This window comes from Musa acuminata, chromosome BXJ1-1, assembly GCF_036884655.1.
Source record: "Musa acuminata AAA Group cultivar baxijiao chromosome BXJ1-1, Cavendish_Baxijiao_AAA, whole genome shotgun sequence".
NCBI lineage: Eukaryota > Viridiplantae > Streptophyta > Magnoliopsida > Zingiberales > Musaceae > Musa > Musa acuminata.
Genome location: NC_088327.1, coordinates 5,656,386 through 5,676,026, shown reverse-complemented (window position 1 = coordinate 5,676,026; position 19,641 = coordinate 5,656,386). Strand labels below are relative to the sequence as shown.

Sequence of the window (19,641 nt, the reverse complement as noted above, 5' to 3'; positions counted from 1 at the left end):
CTCTGTCCATTTCCAGCTCCAACCCAAGAAATTAATTTGAAGTATCTGGATAGAAGATGTGAAAGTGTCAATCAGTTTTCTGAGTTCCAAATCTGTGCCTCAGACAATAATATCCAGTGAAAATCTTAAAGCTTTAGCCCTGACAGATTACAAGGTTTACATGGCCTGACTACCTCCCTCAAACTACTTGCCTCCATACCCTCCTCCCTGCACACTCAAATCTATCACCGGATGACGACGTAGAACCGGTGGCTCCGGTCGGTCAAATGTGACCGACCATCTGATAGGGTGCACCCGTCACTCGTCCGCCACATTCACCAGCTCGTACTCGATGAGGGATAAGTTGTTGTCCTCTTTTACCGTGATAAGTTGTTGTCCTCTTTTACCGTGAAATTAGCAGGCCCGGTGACCTCGATGCGCCCCCACTTGTCGACGGCCAGTCTCATTGACCCCTTGAACATATCAATCTTTGCATTGCGGAGGGTGACTGTGGTGCCCGGTTTCATCACATCAACTGTCAAAGAATATAATCATTCATCAAATACTGAGAGAGCAAGTTTTGTAACGCAAACAGCATAATTGGTTGTCCAATGCCAAGTGAAAGGGCAGATTGAATTTTCATATTTAGGTTTTTCTCTCTCTTTTTTTTTTTTGCAGAAATAAGAAAACAATAATTACAATGGAACACTTTGCCTAAAGGCAGCAAAAGAATGATGAATAACTGTTCTGACATGTTTTCGTAAGCTACAGTTATGGAAACATAAGTATGTTCAGAATAACAGAGCAACCATAAATGCAAGCATCAACATAATGTCTGTCCAAGACAAATTATAGCTTCTTGAAATCAAGGATATCTGAATCTAGTAGATAAATACTGTTCATTTCAAACATCATACTACTCTGACCTCACTGATTTTTCACTACAGCCATATTTCTGGACCTTCTGAAAGATCAGCACTGTCACATGCCTTTTCAACATAGGGGACCAAATGTAAATCCTAAGAAATAATTCTGACAACAATCCATGGCTCAAAATGCTATATATGCCTATATGTGACAAAAATTAAATTAATAATTTGAGGATCTTGTGCAAAACATATAGGTATGAAAGATGAAGCAGGTGCACCATTATCCACTGCAGGGTGGTGCTACTGCACTTAGAAGACATGAGACAACTGTGGCTTCTTTGTGTGTAGATCTACTGCCTATGAAGGAACCATGTAAGCATTTGCATGCTTGAGCACATGCCTAAACACACCAACATACTTGTATACACAGAGAGGTCTTTTCCAGATGCACTTTGTTTCAAGAACACTAAATACTTTTAACATTAATGTTAAAAAGTTAAAAAAGGAAAAAGGACAAGAAGCAAAGGGGAACATTCAGCATTCTGACACAAAGTAACAGTATGATGTAGAAATCCAGAATTATGGCCTTATCAACTCTTGTGCACTTTTAGATGGAAAAGACAATGAAAAGAAAAGCAGTTCACTAGGGAAACACTCATCTCCTTGCACAAGCTATACATATCTTTTGATGTGTAAAAGTGGGTTTTGTAGAGGATGGTTATCATAAGAAAACAACGATTTAATGTTTAAGCACCAGAAATTATTAGTAAAAAACATCAAGTTATTGATATATCAAGGTCAAGCTGGAACTCTAAGACATGTCATCCAAATAAAGTACAATGAAAGACTCCAAAATTTTTAATAAGGATAAACGTTTTTGCTGCTCATAAACTATTTGAAAAGCTGAAACAATCCTCAAAGAGTAGAGGACAAATATAGATACTGATTGGAGGAATAAACTTTGCAGGTGTTAATTTCCTGGGAATTGGTGAGGCTGAATTTGACCTTGCACCTTTTCTTGTTATTTTATTTTGGACGGTTCACCAAAGATGTGGGAAAATAACTCCATCCTTCAATGTTTGAACTAGAATGTATTTTAATCGCCTACTTTCCCAAACCTTACAACTTGCAAGTGTACTCTCATCCTTATCTTTGCATAAGTCACTGCTACCAAAGAAAAAATTGTCTTTTTTTCTCTTCTAATAAGAAAACCCTAAGAAAAATTCAATAGAGAAGTTTCCCACTGTCAATACCTTGAATGTGTGGGGAAGATCACATACAGGGTTGTTCAAAAAGGTTAAAAAACGATTTAGTTTGGTTAAAGCAATGTACTCCAAATAAAACCATTTCAGACCTCCCTAATCAAATTGGTTCAAAACCGATTAATCTGATTCGGTTAACTGGTTTTCAATTTTAAGTAATTTGAATATACATATATATATATATACATATATATACAAATATATACATACATATATATACAAATATATATACACATATATATACAAATATATACACATATATATACAAATATATACACATATATATACAAATATATACACATATATATACATATACATATACATATATATATATATATATATATATATATATATATATATATATATATATATATATATCAAATGAATCGGTTCAATTCGGTGAACGATTCAGTTTAATTGAATCGAACAAGAATTTTGATTCAATTGGACCTACATTCTCAAAATGTTTATATCACAAACATCATTCTAAATATTTTAAACAACTGGACCTATCCACAAGTGATTTTTTATTTTTTTATAAAAAAAAACTCTAGAGGAATAACGACTTCATATGTAATTCTTTTTTCTTAATGATGAAGATATGTATTGATGACAAAAATATATGGTTCACAAGAGAGCAAGGACAAGAAGGGGACGACGATGAAGAGCCATAGAAACGAAGGAAGAGAGATGAACTCGTCAAAGTTTGAAAAGAGCTTTTAGGGTTCTTAAGTTTGTTGGGTTAAGTTAGATTCAGTCCGAACCGGTTAACCAAATACTTCCAAATTGAAAAGAGCTTTTAGGGTTCTTAAGTTAGATTCAGTATCCTTCCAAATTGGAACCATATATAGTCTTGAAACTCGAATCATTAATAAATAATGATTTTCCGGTTCGATTTGAATGCTCCTAATCACATGTACTGCTTCAAAGAGCATCTTTCTCACTATGCTTCCAAACTTATGATGATTCAAGTTTAACTTTTTTCTATGGTCACTATCTCAAGAAGGATCAGAAACCCAAGAAGAGCATTTAAACGAACAGCTAACCATCAAGTCCAACTTCAACTAAGAGAGTATAGATGCATGTAAAAGAGCAATCGCTCGCTTCGATCAAAATAGCATTTGCCGACGAACAAAAGATAGATAGGGAGGGTACCGAACCCTGTTCGTTGCGGGCGGTGAAGAGAATGGTGCCCGTCTCGTCGCCAATGAGGCACTCTGCGATCGTGGTCGGGTGGAGGTGGACGGCGGCGGCACCGGCGCGGCCCTTGTGAAGGACGGTCTCGGAGGTGAGCACCTTGGCCGTGAGGGTGTGGCCGCTGGTTCCGGGCTTCAGCTGATCCACCTTCGTGAACACCGGCTTCCTCTTCGCGCCTCCTGCTCCTCCCTGCTTCTGCTGCTCCGTCGCCATGGCTGCCGAAACCCTAACCCTAGAAAGCGGACAAAAGCAAGACGAAACCGCTCAATTTATGTTGACCGAAATTGACTGGTTCGGTTCGGTTCGATTCGCGTGCTTATCTCGCCCAACTGGTTAGATCGTAAATTTAGTAAAAAACATTTAAAAGCCCAATTTTATCCCTCCTGATATAAATGAAGAAAAATAAATATCTTAGAAAGCTTTCTATTTCTATTGATAGTGAAGCTTTTTTATTGTAATCCCTTTTTGCTATTGATAATCATAAAAATGCTAAAATATAATTGTATTATTTATTATTACTAATTTTATCTTCGTTTTTCTCGTAACCTCCTCGCTCGCTTTATTTCCCCTCCACCTCCTCAAGCTCTACCCACTTCCTTCCTCCTCCTTCTTCCTCACCTTTTGTCATCCAACATCATTTGACGGACATCACTCGATGATTCGATTCGATATAGGTGGATAATGATATTCATCACTGAAAGAAAAAAATAAAAAAAAAAAAGAAAAAAATAATATTTATGTCAGGAATATTTTTAAAATATTAAATATTTTAAAAATAAGATTATAAATAACAAAGAACGAGTTGTCAATAAAAATCTCGAAAGAGATCAAAATCCATCTTCACCATTTATGTTTATAGAAAAAAATAAAGAAACATATATATCATTGGGTGTTCGATTCGAGGTCTAGAATTCGGATGCAACAATTGCTTCTTAGCCTCAGATTCGTTCTTTTTTACATTCCTTAATAATTTCATATAGATTTCCTTTGAATTCTCTTTGATTTAATTATATATTTTAATCTAAGAAGCATATCAATTTATAACATTCCAAGTCTCCTCTCCTAATATTAATATATTTTAAATCTCAATCTCTTTCCCTCTATTCTTTGGATATCATTTTTAAATTTATTTTTTCATTATATTGAATTATATATCAAGTATTCACCAAGTATCTACCTAATAATATTACATAGTGTTCCAAATGCATCTACCTTCATATGCCAATACCCTTCTCTCCATTTATCTAGTTTACAGCAATAATACAACCATAATATCTCAATTATTTGGATTGAGTATACGAATTTTTTTTTTTTATCATCATTGAGTTACAGAGATATTATAATCAAAATAAATCCCTTATTTTTCCTATGATCATTTCATAAAGCATGAGATGTACGAAGTGGGAAGAGAAACTATAACACTCTTGATTAGTTTCACACCGAAAGTAGGCAAGATTAAGATTGACTTATAAGGATAAATTTCTGTGATGAATGTTATTATCAACTTCAGCTTAAGTATTTTGGTCAGTAATTTAGACCAAACGAAGTTGATAGATCAATTAACCCGATCATCACAGAAACACTTACAAGAGCTGGTCAGCCATAGAACAAGGTCAATTGCATTGACAAATCTTATTGCAAACAACACAAAGGGTAAATCTTGTGATCCCCAAACACATCCTGTCATGTTCCTTTCTTTCCCATAGAGAATTGAACATTTGCTACAACATAATTCTACAGGTTATGTTCTTCAACTAAATCATCTTGGTTGAAGCATATAATGATGCCCTAATCAACTAAGCAATTGGTTTTGTGATTGATGAATAATTGGTACAATATAATGAATGATTCACAATTCACAATCTGAGTTCTAATACAGGACTAAACCCCAAAATTTAGAGTCTAATTGAAGCTTAATCCATACCCAACTTGAAACTAATCGAACGCTTATTATTAGAATCTTTAGAGTTGACAAATTTTTTTGGATTTTTTAATCGAAAATAGATTGCTCAAAAAATAAACTACTTTGAAGATAAAAACTTCTTCTTAAAGAGAAAAAAAAAACACTTAAAGGATTTATTATTCTATAAATATCCTATATACTTTAGAGTCTTAAAGTACATGATATGATACCGAAGAGTCACTAGTATATTTACATAGATCGAGAAGAAAAATTCTAGTAAATCGAGATTTATTATAATAGGAGTATAAGACTTGGGTTTTATTTTTCATATTTAATTTAGAAGAATTTAGATTTTTTCTGTAAATATAAACGAAAGATACGATAATATAAATAAAATCGTAAAGTCTTAACAAGGTCTATTGTATGGCTCATTTATGAGATTTATAAACAATTATATATTTAGTTAAGTTAAAAATATTTAAATTATTATTATTATTTAAAAATAATCTTCTCTATTTACTCATACTAATAATAATAATAATAATCAATTCACATCTTCTAACATTTATATTCTATCGAATCATATCGAGCCCTCATCCCTCTTCGCCACCCAAACAACTCACTTGCATTCTATTCGCCAGCACTTGCAGTAATCTTATCCCCAGAAAGCTGTGTTAATGTGGCTGAACTGACATCCAATCGGCCATGGCGCAGTCAAAACTCCATTAAGGCTTTGACACCAACGATTTCTGCTCTGCCGACAAGTTGTTGCGTTGTGTGAAGTCAACATGAGGATAAGGTCAACCTTATCGAATCTTCTTATCCTCCCTTTGGATTTCCATCATCTTTGGGTGTGTGTCGTAGGTTGGTAAGTAGTTCAAGCATCTGAAATGCTAACTTCTTTCTTTTAGTTTATGAAACTAAGGATAAGATGCAGATTAAGTAGAGATAAAACTAAGATACCAAAAAGTAAAACACATGGCCAAAAAAAATTGTAACACCTATAATCCAATAAGTATTTAAATTGGATTAGGGTTTGGATTAGCATTCACATCTATTCCTGAAATTTTTTTATTAACTTTATCTGTTGGAAAATTTGGTGGATAAGTTTGGTTGATTAACCAACCAAAAGCTACATTAATTTGGTAAGACTTTTGACATGTCCTATGCACAAAAAAAAAAAAAATACTTTTTGTATTTTTTAGTAGATCTCGAAAGATTAAACATCTTCAAGTTTGTGAGTGAGAATGTTGATTATTCAACATAATAAAAAATATAATTACCTCGCCATGGACATTAACAGTGTTTCGAATCATGCCAAAGGTTATGGTTCCGGTTTTGTGATTATTCTAACATAATGAAGAATCTAATTATCTTAATAGGAATTGATAAAAGTGTTTGGAATCACATAAATCTTATATGTACTTTTAAGTATTTTCATTTTGTGACCAAAGTATGTCATCTATAACATTGATATTTCATATAAAATCGTAGTAAAGTTTAAAAATCTGAAATGATTAAAGGTTTAAAGAATGTTTCCGTAAGTCTTATTCTAAAAAAAACAATGAAATAAATAATTTATAGTGAGACTTAGCAAAAGCAATGAAGAGATGAGTGTAGGAATCTTTGAAGCTAGGCATAATGTGTCTTGACATAATGGTCCACATTATTACTACCAATGATGAATTGGGTGAGTCGAATAAGTTTTATTTGACTAAAATAATAATAAGTTGTTTCTGATGTAAAATTATACAACTTGGAGATTAAGTAAGATAGGGACTTTGATCGAGCATTCAAGTAAATTCAAAGCAATATAAGATTAATTAAGGAAGTTGATGTTACTCGTAAGGTTCTATTTGTGTTACTCGTGAATTTTAAGCAAAGGTATCTAGATTTTTTCGTTCATAACAAGTGATAGGAAGCAAAGCACAAGATTTATCTTGCACATATTTTATTAGATTATAATAGAATTTAGATATGTGGATTGAAACTTGTATGAGGTCATCAAAGATGATATCATTCACACATATTAAAGTACACATGATAGAGAATTTTGGAGTGGATATGTCTTCAATCCATAATCCCCTCCATATTAGAAGAGAAATATAGACATTCGACGGATACTTATCCCTCATTTTATGGATCCCTACTTATCACTCTTCTAGAAAGAGGAATGCGATACTATCCAATGAACATTCATCCGTATAAAAATATTATAAATCTCATATTATGAAAAAGAAATGAAAAGTTAAAAGTTTATAACCACAAAGAACTTTAGATGAGATGCCTAACAAGGATCACTCTTCTATGTTATCTTCACCTATCACAGTAATCCCATCACCATTATTTTGTGTTGATACTATGAAGGTTAATGTATTTGAAGTGATATATACTTGGAATAAAATACAATAATGGTTTGAAAGAGATTATATATATATATATATATATATATATATATATGTATGTATATTGAGGCTAATGAATTTGATAGGCTTGTTATAGGAGATAGAAAGTGATAAAAATACATGATCTATAAGTTTGGTTGATCAATAGAGAGTGCATATTTGGAATAAATTTTTCTTAAAGAAAATAATCCTCAAAAACTAAGCAATGATTTATAAGTTTCATATGTATTTAGGTGTTTGCATGTGGAAAGTAATTAGAGTATTTATAGAGTTTTATTTTTTTTAATATATCTAAAAAGATTGACAGAATTTTTTTAGATAGGAGATGTCTATTTGAGTTGACTTAGGATAGAATTTTTTTAGAAATAGACAGATAATATTGAATCATATAAATCTTACATGTATTATTTTTAATTTTAATATTAATATTTTTATTATTTAAATTGTATTTTGTTATTTAGATATAATTTTTAATAACAAAGTTGTCTCTCAAAAAAGTAGAACATAATCCTCTATGTTGGCCATTTTAAATAGTTATATAATTTTATGATTTTAATATATATTTTAAAGAATAAAAAAGAAAAATATAATTCGAATCAATTATTTTACTTTATAATAAACTATGATGACACATTCATGACTTTAGTTACATGAAAAAACTCGCTCACACACTCTACTACTGACACATTCATGACTTTACTACTGAGAACAAAAGCTTAATTATTACACCATGATTAAGTAGCAAAGAATCGAGCACTCTTATTAGACAATGACGTAGTTGACCAACAAGCCAAAAGATGTTTTGAGACGGAAGACAGATTCTAGCCAAAAGATGGCTAGAGACAGAAGACAGGCAGCAACCGTTATTTGAGAGCACAAGGGCCCGGCAAGAATCAACATCCAAGCTTATGTTCCTCATCATGCGGATTCTTGCCGGGCCCTTCTGCACTCGAAGAACAGGTTGATGAGGAAGGAGATAAGATTTGGTTCTTGTGAAGGAATCCGCAACCTTTCTTCTCCGAGTACAGAAGGAACAGCAAAAATCGACATCCAAGTTCATGGATTCACGGAGTGATGTTGGGGATCAGGTCCTCCTGGGATCGGCCTCTTCGTGTCATCTACGACCTCCGCCGCGTCCCCATGGATCGACCTGCCCGTAGCAAACACCATTTGATACCTCATCGGCTTCGATCTCCCGCGGCCGTAATCGGTAACCCGAGACGGCGCCTCACCGTACATAATGCGACACTCACTGTTCCCGATCGAAAACACGAATAGGATTAGAAGTAAACTAGTGCTAAGACCCGATCTCATCGTTTACCCTCCTTCCTGATAACGCTTCACCTTGAAGGCGCTGTGTTAGTAGCGCTGTGTTAGAAGTTATATATAGGTAGTCGATAGAAAGAGAGAGAGAGACGGGTGGCCCAGTTATGAGCGTTTTTGTTTCGCGACCACCCACTTTGGGAGATGGCGATTGAAGCTCTGAGGTAGGAAAGGGATCGGAATACCTCGTAATAGTTCTTTAAGAGCACCGCACTTCACATCGTTCTTATCCGGTTGTGTCCTCGTTGGCACCACCGAACTGTTGGCCGACGCCGGCCACCTTCGCTATTCTAAAACGGCACGTAAGTCGCAGATACATGTCTCATGCCATTCTTATATATATCCATTACGATAATTCATTTCTCATGATGGGACCTCCACAGATTTGTGTAGTTATCGTCACAATGGCGTGTATGGCACCCACTAATGATTATTTTTAGCCAAAAGAGTAGAAGCTTTTGGGGTAATCGAATGAGCATTTGCATCATCACAGCTATCAGTGATCCTATCCAAGTTTTCGTTCGTGGATTTATGAGTGTTAGCATGCAATGTCCCTCTACTCGTTCATCAGCAATGCTGCGGGCATTGGCTGCCAAAACAGTGATCACTTGAAGTGAGGGACAGTTAGTTCTTTCTTCCTTTCTCCTCGAATCCTCTCTACTTTTTCCAAGGGTTTCAGTTGGAGCTTCCCTCATGCCACATTGACATCGACCGACTGATGAATCCAAATCCATGTCACCATCCATTTTCCAAGCATAAGTGGAAGCTCAGCATGAGTAGGATCGATCGCGAGAGAAATAAAACATTGGATTCTCGGGCCCGTGGCATTCTGCAGAATCAAAGTGGGCGCCTTGTAATGGAAGGATGAGCCACGCATTATCCGCTAAAAAGTGCATCAGTGGGGGAATCATGTTGGACAGCCAAGTGCTGACTACAAACACAGTCGACTCTCCACTTCAAAGGTCAAAATGAAGCTGCATGCACGAGACCATCCAATGTCCTCAAAAGAAGTTTCTCGACGTGAAATGCACTGGCGGATTGACTATGGAGCATTTGACGTGAATGGGTGATGAGTTGACCAATAAAAACAATTAACACTTTGGAAATTGGAGACATCCATTAGTGAGACTACTAATGAGAGATGGGGTCCGATACAAAATCTTCACGTTAATGTAATCTAATAAAATAACAGCATCCACTTCCTTTTGCTTGAGCATTATGCAGATAATGTTAGGAAAATTAGGACATGTCCTAGATAACGTATATTCAATTGATTTTGTTATCTTCATATGATGCGTTGATTAATTATTGGAATCTATGAAATCCGCTTTATCATATTGTAGGTCGACTTTGCTACCGTAACTCTCTGTATTCAACTAGCGTGGGCTGTAGAAAAATAAGTCTTGACATCATACGAGTTCTAGGGAACCTTCTTGATTGTGCACCGTTGGTCGAGGCTAAGGCTTCTTCCCTGAGTATAATGCCTTCTCCCTGAGTTCAAAGAAGGTTGGTCGGTCGATATAATTTTAGCATAGAGAGATCTCCATAAAACGAGAGAATGATTTAAACTCATAAGACTTTTTTTTTTTTTTTTTTCGATCGACCTTCTCTTTGTGGATGAAAGGTGCCTAAGACAATGAAGATCGATCAGGCCCAGATCATGGTCAAACCCAACATTCGACCTATGGGTCAATCAAGTTCAACCGGTCTACAAGCACAATCTTAGTCCAAACCTACATGACAAGAGAAGATAATTTCAAATAAAATTAGTATAAAAATGTAAGGTAGAGATACAAAAATTCATATATATCATCTCATTAGATATAGAATCATAAATGTCATTTCATTCAAAATATATTTGGTTCATAACAAATTGAGTAAAGAATAATTGAAGCATATCAATGACATAAGAAGAATTTCAAGATATATCAATGGCGTATGAAATATTTCGAAATATATCAATAATATGTAAAATATTTCAGAGCATATCAGTGATATATAAAATATTTCGGAGTATATCAACAGCATATGAAATGTTATGATATTTAAAATATTTCAGAACATATCAATAGCAAATGAAATATTTCGAAACATATCAATGAATAAATAAAAAATCTAAGCTCAAATATCATATTTGACATTACATTCATTCTTATTCAAAAAAAATATATATATATATATATATATATATATATATATATATATAGAAACTCATATAATCAATCTATGAGTGGTTCTGTTTCGTCAGCACTCACTTCGGGAGATGGCGATTGAAGCTTTGAGGTAGGATAGGAATCGAAATACCTCGTAATAGTTCTTTATACGCACTCCACCACGTTCTTATCCGGCTGGAGTCTCCTCGTTCGTACCACCGAACTGTCAGTCGACGCTGCCGACTTTCGCTGTTCTAAAACGGCACGTAAACTGCAGATGCATGTCTCATGCCATTCTCGTGTAGTTCTCGTCATTCCATGGTCTAATGGATGTATACATCCATTACGATCACTCATTTCTCATTATAGGACCTCCACAGGTTTGTGTAGTTCTCGTCACTGTGGCGTATATGGCACCCACTAACGATTCTTTTGAGCTAAAAGAGTATAAGCTTTTGGGGTAATCGAATGGGCATTTGCATTGTCACAGCTATCAGTGATCCTATCCAAGTTTTGGATCGTGCATTTGAGAGTGGTAGCATGCAATGCCCCTCTACACGTCCATCAGCAATGCCGTGGGCGTTTCTGGCAAAACAGTGAGCACTTGAAGTAAGGTAGAGTAGTTCTTCTTCCCTTTCTCCTCGAATCCTCTCTATTTTCTCCAAGGGTTTCAGTTGAAGCTTCCCTGATGGCACATTGATATCGACTGACTGATGAATCCAAATCCATGTCACCATCCATTTTCCAAGCATCGGTAGTAGAAGCTCAACAGAATAGGGTCGATGGCATTCTGCAGGATCAAAGTGGGCGCCTTGTGATGGAAGGATGAGCCACGCACTATCGACTAAAAGTGCATCAGCTGTAGAAACATGTTGGACAACTATTACGCGCCTTGTTGTCTTCAGATAATATCTATAAACGAAAAGAATCAAGTTAATTTTGGGAGTCACATGATGTGTTGATTAATTGTTGGAATATATGAATTCTCTTTATCATATTGTAGGTATAGTTTGCTATCGTAACACTCTGTGTTCAAAGAGCATACACCATTACGAGCTCGAGGGAACCTTTCTTGATCATGTACAGCGATTCCTAAGTCCAAAGAAGGTTGGTTGGTCGAGTCTTAGGCTTCTTCCCCAAGTAAAGAGAAGGTTTATCGATAGAGGATAAGGTCTTCTCCACGAGTTCAAAGAATGTTGGCTAGTCGATGTAAGACTAGAAGAAGGAGATGTCCATAAATGGAGAGAATGATCTTTTCCTATCAAACCTCCCTTTATGAAGGAAGGTGCCTAACATAATCAAGTTAGATCAGCATAGGCTCCGCCTCGATCATGGTCAAGCCCAACATTCGATTGATAGGTCAATCAAGTTCAACTAGTCTGCGAGCACAACCTTGGTCATAATCAAGACTAAGATTTGCCCTATGCATCAACCAAGATCTCATTCGGCCTATGGACCCAACCTCGGCTATGATGAAACCAGAGACCTACAAGTGCATAGAGTCCGATCGGACCAAGGGCTTCGAGCTCATGTGTCGACATATTATGTCATAGATTGGGTAGCCTCAAATTAAAGTTAACATAAATCATTTGTAAGCTCAAATTAACAATAATATACCTATCAGACCTTTATAAGAGGTTATATAATTGCATATTATAAATTGCTGAAAGAAGTCAGTAAATTATCGATTTATAAAGATATCATCCCAAGATAAGAAGTTTATCATTATTTTTTTCAAGTTGATCTTAATCAAAATCACGAAAGGAAGGTACTGATTTTTAGATCACAAAGATGTTATTATTTATCAGAGATGATAAACAAATTGTTGATGAGAAATCAAATTATCCAATAAAAGCTTGGGCTACGACTTAAGCTAAGCTTATATAATTTACAAAATAGGTCAAAAAATTATAATTTCCATAGAAAATATATATTTATTTTAGGATGAGGAAGTGAAGCATAATAAAATTTGTTTGAAAAGTCAATATCATATATATAACCGTGAGCAATATAACCATTTGACTTAAAACTTTCACCCATACAAAAAAAGAAGCGTTATTTGGATCTCCATTTTAGTAAAATGCATATGTTAGATGCCACATCCATCAATTAGAGGAAATTTTGAACCCTCTAGCCATATCAAAGGGATTGTCATTCAATGCATATTAATAGATTTTTCCTATGTGTTAACCATTATGATCCCTCAATGATCCATTTAGTTTTAGATTAATCCATCCAACAGGACCTAGATATGATAGAGAAAATATAAAAATAATAATTCCTTTTATTTTAAGGAATAATAAATCAATAAGATGTAGGAAATGCAAAGAATGATATCATGAATGAATGATTCTTTTTTAAGACTCAAACCATAATATCCTTGATTTAGTCTCACATATGAAGTAGATTAATTTAAATTGATTTATAAAGATCTAATGTGTGTATTGTTTTTAACTTCAATATTTTTGAGATTCAGATTTAACAAATCAATCCTGAAAATTTAGATAAACTTAAAGAGCACCAGTGGTTTTTCTTGAGACTATGAGGGGTGGGGGCGCTCCGAGAATGAGGAGAAGGGAGGGTGATGATCCTTCTTCTTGGTCGCAGCAGAGAAGGTCGAGGCGGCCATGTTGACGTAGAAACACAGATTCTGCCTAAACACTACTAGTATGCAAACACCGCTACATCCCTTCTCAGAATTGCTGCACTGGACCAGGCTTTTCGGAGAGTTTAAGGCCTAAGAACAAGGAGGATAGATGGTGAGATCGGGTCTTAGTTTAATGCCTAGTTTAATTATTTCTGGTCTTAATCCCACAACTGACGAAATGTGTCAGCTTTTAGTTTTAAGAGTAAGACCGGAAGTCAAACTAGCGCCAAGCGAGAGAGAGAGAGAGAGAGAGAGAGAGAGAGAGAGGAGGGTGGTCCAGTTATGAGCGTTTTTGTTTCGCGACCACCCACTTTGGGAGATGGCGATTGAAGCTCTGAGGTAGGAAAGGGATCGGAATACCTCGAAATAGTTCTTTAAGAGCACCGCACGTCACATCGTTCTTATCCGGTTGTATCCTCGTTGGCACCACCGAACTGTTGGTCGACGCCGGCCACCTTCGCTATTCTAAAACGGCACGTAAGTCGCATATGCATGTCTCATGCCATTCTTATATATATAAAGTCTACTTAACGAACTATTCCTCAGGAGATACGCGCACTCCTTGTAGTGGATTTGGATTAAAGATGGTGCCTGCTTGGATCAAAGATTGACTTAAAAACGGTGCAATCTTGAATCAAAGATGGTGCTTAGCAGATCAAACGAGATCTCTTAAAAGATGGCATCAAAAAGTATACATCGTTAAATTAGATCTATGCACTTGATTTCAATCCAGGTATATAGGTTATTTTCATATTTTTGATATAGCATAATTACATATTTTATGCATACAATTGGTATCAGAGCCCGGTTTTTGAGATCAAATGTATTAGATCTGTAAATTTATTTACGATGCATAAATTACCTTTATCTTCCCAGAACTGCTAAGCAGTAATGGTCACCGTCGACCTCGCTGTGAATCTGCGGTTACGCTGGGTAGCATGCATATCACAGAACTCGTCCCGTACGCGGGCATCATAGAACCCGTCCATTCGATGGTATCACAGAACTCGTCCATGCGACGACATCACAGAACCCGTCCATGCGACGGCCAACCGCACATGGCCAGAACCCGTCCATGTGACGGTCGACCGCACGCAGGCAGACAACCCAAGCGACGACCGTGCGTGAGTAGGCCATGCACAAGCGACGGCCGCGCGTTGGCAGCAGCCACGCGCGGGCAGGAACCGCCGCCGCAGCAGCGACCGCGCGTGGGCAGAGGCAGCCATGGAGGCGGCCGTGCGCGCGGGTAGGCCGCACCCATGCGGCGGCCGCGCGCGAGCAGTGGCAACCCAGCGGCGGCAGCGCCGTGGCGGAAGCGGTCGCGCATAGGCTGGAACTGCCGCAGGTAGTCGCGTACAGGCAGCTCCGCCGTAGGCAGCGGTGGTGAAGGCAGATTAGGGTTTTTGGCATAATTACAGTTTTGCACTCGAGGCTAGGGTTTTGCAAAATTACAATTTTACCCTTTGTAAATTTTGTAATTTCAGTTTATGTTATGTCAACATATTTATGGTTTTACCCTTAGGTCTAATTTCTGTCAAATTATAGTTCTGTCATTAGCATATTTTCGATTTATATTGTTTCAAATATTTACAGTTTTATCGAAATTGAGAAATTTAGTTTATATTTTTAATTATAAAATTGATAAATATGATTTATTATAATTATGATTAAATTTAATTATAATTATATTTTTGATTATTTGATTGTATTTAATTAAAAAAAACTATAAATTATGGTTTACTTTATAGTTTTCTCATATGAATTATTGATTATATATGTGGTAAATAAAATTAAAATCTAATTATTATTTTTAGAATTTTATTTACTTATTCACATATATATATTTAAAATTATGAAATAATGTTTACCTTTCACATAAATGCATGATTTATATGTTATCATGATTATCATATGAGTTTTCTTTTGATTAAAGTTCAATAATTATTATGGTTATTTATTATTGAACTGCTTAGCATTAATGTTCAATAATTATTATGATTATTTATTATTGAACTGGTTAGTATTAATGTTCAATTATTATTATGGTTATTTTATTATTGAAACTGCTTAGCATTAATGTTCAATAATTATTATTGTTGTTATTCTATTATTGAACTGCTTAGTAGCAAAAATTAAAGAAATTTGATGAATATTATTTATAATTCATCTCCCTAAGTTTTATTAGTTGCCAATGGCTTGGGATGATAGACTTTTGTGATATGAATTACAATAAAAGTTTTATCATTTAAAAGGATATTTTAAATTTTATTTTATATTATTGCATTAGTCTTTTAACCACCAAAGTGACCTAGACTAATGACTTATAAAATAATATTAAGGAATTAGTCCTAAATGACATTAAGAAAAAAATATTCATAATGACACATATAATTAGGAGATTTAGATAATCCCAAAGGATAATCTAATTCAAATAATTATGTGATGGGGTAGGATGATACTGTTTTGGATATTCTTGCAGTTTATGGTTGTATACCCAAAGGTAATAATATTATTCCACAATGATGGTATCAGTCCTCCATAAATATTCTTGAGTGAACATTTGATATATCAATATTTCACCCAAAGGTGTAATATAGATGATATAAATAGTTCATCAATTTTTAACAAACTTAAAGCATTAATGTTATTCTATATTTTGCAGTGGTACTTCCGCATATACATTCGTATGCTTCAAGTATCCCTGTACTCTCTGGATCAAATTATTCAGAATGGTTAGAGCATATGCAATTCATATTGGGTGTATTAGATCTTGATTTAGCATTACTTGTTGAAAAGCTTACAGACTTGACTGATGAAAGTACTGTAAAACAAGTTAATGAAATTAAGGCTTAGAAAAGATCTAATTGGCTTAGTTTAATGTTCATAAGAATGACAATTGCAAATAACATAAAGACTTCATTACCGATTGCAACTAACACAAAAGAATATTTAAAGGTTATTGAAGACATATTTAAGTCTGCTGATAAGTCATTGGCTGGCACATTAATGAAAAAACTGACTACGGCTCAATATGATGGCACTCGAGGAATTCATGATCACATCCTCAATATGGCTGACAAAGCTACAAAACTTAAAACATTATGCATGAATGTTGATAAGTCTTGTGCAATTTATTCTAAATTCTCTTCCTTCTCAGTTTGGCCCATTCAAGATTCACTATAATACAAATAAGGATAAGTGGGACTTGAACGACTTGACTAGCATATGTATTCAAGAAGAATTGAGATTAAAATAGGAAAGTTCATATAATGTCATGACTACTACTCAAGAAACTGGTAATAAGAAAAGAAAGTTAAAACATTATCAATCAAAGAAACTTACTAGGTCTGAAAATGTTAAACAGATTAATAAAAAGAAAGCATTCACTGTAAAGTGCTTCTTTTATGACAAGAAAGGACATGTGAAGAAGGATTGCATTAAACGCAAGACTTGGTTCGAAAAGAAAGGTATTAACTCGACCTTTGTATATTTCGAATCAAACATTACAGAAGTTCCTTCTAACACTTGGTGGATTGATTCTAGTGCTTCAACTCATGTTACAAATAACATGCAGGGATTTCTTTCAATTCAGAAATCAAAAAAACATGAAAGATTCATCATTATGGGAAATCGTCTTAAAGCGAAAGTGATATCAATGGGAACTTATCATCTACGCTTAGAGACGGGTCACTTGATGGATCTTGTTGACACATGTTATGTCCTTACAATTTCTAGAAATTTGATTTCTCTTTCTAGAATTGATGAGTTAGGATATTGTCTTTCTTTTTGTAGTGGTAAACTCAGCATATTTTATGATTCAATTAAAGTTGGTTCTGGAATTTTGTATGATGGTTTGTACATAATTAATTTAGATCTTGAGTTTGCAAAGACATTAATGACCCTACAATCAAGTGTTGGATTGAAACGTAGTTTCAATAATGAAAGATCTTCTATATTGTGGTATAGACGATTATGGCATATCTCCAAGGAAAGAATTGAAAGATTAGTGAAGGATAATATTTTGGAACACTTAGACTTCACTGATTTTGATATTTGTATAGATTGCATTAAGGGAAAGCAAACTAAACAAATAAAAAAAAATACCACAAGAAGTAAAGAACTCTTGTGGTATTTGCGGACCACTTCATATCCCTTGTTTTAGTGGAAAAAATATTTTATCACATTTATAGATGATCTGTCAAGATATGACTATGTTTATCTAATACATGAAAAGTCTCAAGTCGTTGATACTCTTGAATTATACATAAATGAGGTTGAGAGACAATTAGATAGAAAAGTTAAAATTATCAGATCTGATAGAGGTGGTGAATTTTATGGCAAATATGATGGATCTGGTTAGAATATTGGTCCTTTTGCTAGAGTCCTAGAACAACGAGGTATTTGTGCTCAATATGCATTACTAGGTGTGCCATAGCAGAACGATATTGCTGGAAGGCAAAATCGTACTATGATGGATATGGTTATGAGTATGATGAGTTATTCTTCTGTGTCTGAGTCGATGTGGTGTGAAGCTCTTAGGACAGCTATGTACATCTTGAACAGGGTTCCCAGTAAGTCAGTTTTATCGATTTCATTTGAGTTATGAACTGGTAGAAAGCCCAGTTTGAGACATTTACATATTTGGGGATGTCCTACAGAGATAAGAATATTCAATCCACATGAAAAGAAATTGGATCCAAGAACTATTTAAGGATATTTTATTGGTTATCCAAAAAAATCCAAGGGATACAGATTTTATTACCCTAATCATAGTATGAGAATAGTAAAATCGGGTAATGTAAAATTCCTAGAAAATGGTGAAATCGGTAGGAGTGAAAAATCTCGAAGGATTAATTTTGATATCGAGGAGATTCAGGTTAATTCTCCCATATAATCCCCTATTCGAGAAATTATTGTTCCTAAAATCAATGAGAATATTGATGAGGGTGAACAACAAAATAACATCGAAGAACTCTCACATGATGTTGATGTCGCCGTTGATAATCTTGTAGAACAATCACAATTTGTAGATTTGAGAAGATCTCAAAGGAAAAAGAAACATGTCATTTCTGATGATTATGTGATATATCTACAAGAATCAGATTATAATATAGAAATAAAAAGAGACCCCTTATCATTTTCACAAGTCATAGAAAGTAACGATTCTGAAAAATGGTATGATGCAATGAAAGAAGAGTTAAAATCAATGGTCCAAAATGGTGTCTGGGATCTCGTTGAATTGCCTAATGATTATAAAAGAGTCAATTGTAAATAGGTCTTTAAGACAAAACGTGACTCAACGGGCAATATCAAATGATATAAAGCCAGACTTGTGACCAAAAGTTTTTCTCAAAAGGAAGGCATCGACTATAATGAGACTTTTTCTACAGTTTCTAAAAAGGACTCATTAAGAATCGTCATGATATTAGTAGCTCATTATGATCTTGAGTTCCATCAAATGGATGTGAAAACAACATTTCTGAATGGGGATCTGAATGAAGAAATCTATATGGAATAACTTGAAGGATTCATTAAAAAGAGAAAAGAAAGTTGGGCTTGTAAACTTAAGAAATCCATTTATGGCCTTAAAAAAGCTTCTAGACAATAGTATATAAAGTTTCATAATACCATTACTTCCTTCGGATTTAAAGAAAATACTATTGATCAGTGTATATACCCGAAGGTAAGTGGAAGCAAGTTTATTATATTAGTCTTATATGTGGATGATATTTTACTTGCCAGTAGTTATCTTGGTTTATTGCACGAAACCAAGATATTTCTCAACAAGAACTTTAAGATGGTTGATATGAATGAGGCAGCCTATGTTATTGGCATTGAGATATTCAGGGATAGATCTCAAGGATTATTAGGATTGTCTCAGAAAGGATATATTGATCGTATCT

At 34.7% G+C, this 19,641-nt stretch overlaps 1 non-coding gene across 1 annotated transcript; it reads right to left on the bottom strand.

The window, feature by feature from the left end:
• Nucleotides 1-27: 27 nt before the first annotated feature.
• On the bottom strand, nucleotides 28-3,580 carry LOC103986386 (uncharacterized protein At4g28440). Its single transcript, XR_010492479.1, has 2 exons — nucleotides 3,271-3,580; nucleotides 28-514 (listed from the first exon to the last, which is right to left on the bottom strand). It is a non-coding gene; the product is annotated as an uncharacterized protein At4g28440 (transcript).
• Between the last annotated feature and the right edge of the window lie 16,061 nt (nucleotides 3,581-19,641).